General features: G+C 35.6%; 1 long non-coding RNA gene across 1 annotated transcript; it reads left to right on the top strand.

Moving 5' to 3' along the window:
- Nucleotides 1–2191: 2191 nt before the first annotated feature.
- On the top strand, nt 2192–3274 carry LOC145860394 (uncharacterized). The gene is made up of 3 exons (XR_014380425.1): nt 2192–2264; nt 2441–2528; nt 3132–3274. It is a non-coding gene; the product is annotated as an uncharacterized LOC145860394 (long non-coding RNA).
- Nucleotides 3275–3689: the final 415 nt, after the last annotated feature.

Here is a 3689-nt window from a genome sequence, read left to right as displayed (position 1 = left end):
TTCATTTGCCATCGTCCTTGGTTTCAAAATAACCAATGTAACCCAGGAGTCTCTAAGTAATAGACTCACACTCACCAATGAGACCGAAACCCAGATACAGGATTCAATTAACATACTAGTAAGATACTGTACTTCTATACATAAGATACATCCATGGTCATGTTCAGGTCATGATAGTAATTGACAACTTGATGTTTTGTCCCCTTTTAGCTCCATAAGGTTCTCAGTGAACCAGATGGCAAACAGTTTACATTTCCCAACGCCAACTTCATGTAAGTACAATGTCATAACCTTGAACCAACCCATCTTTCTCAACTGCACTCTTTAGAATTTCTGCAGATTTCATTTAGCTTGGTACAGCTAAACAGGATGAAGGGAACATGTTTAACTCTCACACAAAACCCATTTTTACATCCACAGTGACGATGGCACTGAAATCACGGCAAACGTGACATATGTATACAAAGAGGAAGATGTCAACCAGCCTAGTAGTTTTCTACAGGAAGTCTTAAAAGTCTCAGGTATGCTGCTTTTGTTACCATACGGTTGTCATTTCTATGTTTTCTTTATGACAGTGAGTTATCAAACACCATGTAATGTGTATAATACTCAATCTCGAAAACACTTATATATCTATGTTATGTGACATATTACAAGTTTATAATCCCTCTAAAATGTATTTTCATTTCTATTCTAGGTCTCCTGACCGCCACTGTTGCCCCAACAACAACTATCAGCAACACACCACTTCCTACCCTTTTGACTTCAGTGACATCAACAACTAGGTAAGCAAGATCATTTATTATAATTATTTCATACAATTGAATTAACACTTTGTCAATCAAGGAACCTTTGCAACAATGAACCATGTATATCCATGCTTGTGTCGTTAACTACTGATGTTTTTAATAAAAGCATCCAAAATGTCAACCTTTCTTTAGGAAAGCTCTTTGAGTACATCAATCGGTCAAAAGGCGCAATATAAATCCAATCCATTATTATTAATGTGCTTGCTGAAGGCAAGACCACTAGATTTAAGACATACTTTTTCAAATTATTTTAACATTTTCTAAACTTTCTAAACTAAAACAATTTAAATGAGTATAAATTAGCATATAATAACCCAGCAAAAATAATATTAACTCTTGAACCGTTCAAGCTAGAGAGACCGAACCAACTTTCATATGTTCAGGCTATCCTATCCTATCCATCAATCAATCTTTCCATCTACCTACTTTTTCCAATTATAACCAGTCACTACCATTACTACTGCAGTGACTGCCAATACTATGACTTATTTTACAACCATGAATACTTTAAGACAAGCTAGCAAGTACACACATTTTCTGTAGGAAATGTAATTTTCCATGTATTATTATTTTCTCTTAGATTCGGCACAGTGGGGGTTTTTGTTGAACTGATTTTCAAGGTGAAAACACCAGTCCCCACTGAGGATGATGTCCTTGGTGCCGTCAAGAAGCAACTGTCTCCTCAATTCCCGACCACTCAAACCACCTACCAGAATGCAACTTATATCAGTGAGTTCAACAAATTAGGCTTCGTGAAGACATTAATTTCCTGTCTATAAAATAATTTCTTAATAAGTAAACATGCAACTGCTCCTGCTATCTAAATACTTCTTGAATGTTTTTTAATGTTGTTGAAACTCCTAAATTGTAGCAGTTCAGTTGATTTGTTGCTATAGTGACAATGTTTTTGTCTGCTCACAGAACTTACAGATACTTCATTTGCCATCGTCCTTGGTTTCAAAATAACCAATGTAACCCAGGAGTCTCTAAGTAATAGACTCACACTCACCAATGAGACCGAAACCCAGATACAGGATTCAATTAACATACTAGTAAGATACTGTACTTCTATACATAAGATACATCCATGGTCATGTTCAGGTCATGATAGTAATTGACAACTTGATGTTTTGTCCCCTTTTAGCTCCATAAGGTTCTCAGTGAACCAGATGGCAAACAGTTTACATTTCCCAACGCCAACTTCATGTAAGTACAATGTCATAACCTTGAACCAACCCATCTTTCTCAACTGCACTCTTTAGAATTTCTGCAGATTTCATTTAGCTTGGTACAGCTAAACAGGATGAAGGGAACATGTTTAACTCTCACACAAAACCCATTTTTACATCCACAGTGACGATGGCACTGAAATCACGGCAAACGTGACATATGTATACAAAGAGGAAGATGTCAACCAGCCTAGTAGTTTTCTACAGGAAGTCTTAAAAGTCTCAGGTATGCTGCTTTTGTTACCATACGGTTGTCATTTCTATGTTTTTTTTATGACAGTGAGTTATCAAACACCATGTAATGTGTATAATACTCAATCTCGAAAACACTTATATATCTATGTTATGTGACATATTACAAGTTTATAATCCCTCTAAAATGTATTTTCATTTCTATTCTAGGTCTCCTGACCGCCACTGTTGCCCCAACAACAACTATCAGCAACACACCACTTCCTACCCTTTTGACTTCAGTGACATCAACAACTAGGTAAGCAAGATCATTTATTATAATTATTTCATACAATTGAATTAACACTTTGTCAATCAAGGAACCTTTGCAACAATGAACCATGTATATCCTTGCTTGTGTCGTTAACTACTGATGTTTTTAATAAAAGCATCCAAAATGTCAACCTTTCTTTAGGAAAGCTCTTTGAGTACATCAATCGGTCAAAAGGCGCAATATAAATCCATCCATTAATATTAATGTGCTTGCTGAAGGCAAGACCACTAGATTTATGACATACTTTTTCAAATTATTTTAACATTTTTTAAACTTTCTAAACTAAAACAATTTAAATTAGTATAAATTAGCACATAATAACCCAGCAAAAATAATATTAACTCTTGAACCGTTCAAGCTAGAGAGACCGAACCAACTTTCATATGTTCAGGCTATCCTTTCCTATCCATCAATCAATCTTTCCATCTACCTACTTTTTCCAATTATAACCAGTCACTACCATTACTACTGCAGTGACTGCCAATACTATGACTTATTTTACAACCATGAATACTTTAAGACAAGCTAGAAAGTACACACATTTTCTGTAGGAAATGTAATTTTCCATGTATTATTATTTTCTCTTAGATTCGGCACAGTGGGGTTTTTTGTTGAACTGATATTCAAGGTCAAATCACCAGTCCCCACTGAGGATGATGTCCTTGGTGCCGTCAAGAAGCAACTGTCTCCTCAATTCCCGACCACTCAAACCACCTACCAGAATGCAACTTATATCAGTGAGTTCAACAAATTAGGCTTCGTGAAGACATTAATTTCCTGTCTATAAAATAATTTCTTAATAAGTAAACATGCAACTGCTCCTGCTATCTAAATACTTCTTGAATGTTTTTTAATGTTGTTGAAACTCCCAAATTGTAGCAGTTCAGTTGATTTGTTGCTATAGTGACAATGTTTTTGTGTGCTCACAGAACATACAGATACTTCATTTGCCATCGTCCTTGGTTTCAAAATAACCAATGTAACCCAGGAGTCTCTAAGTAATAGACTCACACTCACCAATGAGACCGAAACCCAGATACAGGATTCAATTAACATACTAGTAAGATACTGTACTTCTATACATAAGATACATCCATGGTCATGTTCAGGTCATGATAGTAATTGACAACTTGATGTTTTGTCCCC

Source organism: Salmo salar, chromosome 14 (assembly GCF_965601325.2).
Source record: "Salmo salar chromosome 14, fSalSal1, whole genome shotgun sequence".
Classification (NCBI taxonomy): Eukaryota; Metazoa; Chordata; class Actinopteri; order Salmoniformes; family Salmonidae; genus Salmo; species Salmo salar.
This window is presented reverse-complemented; position numbering and strand designations above follow the sequence as displayed.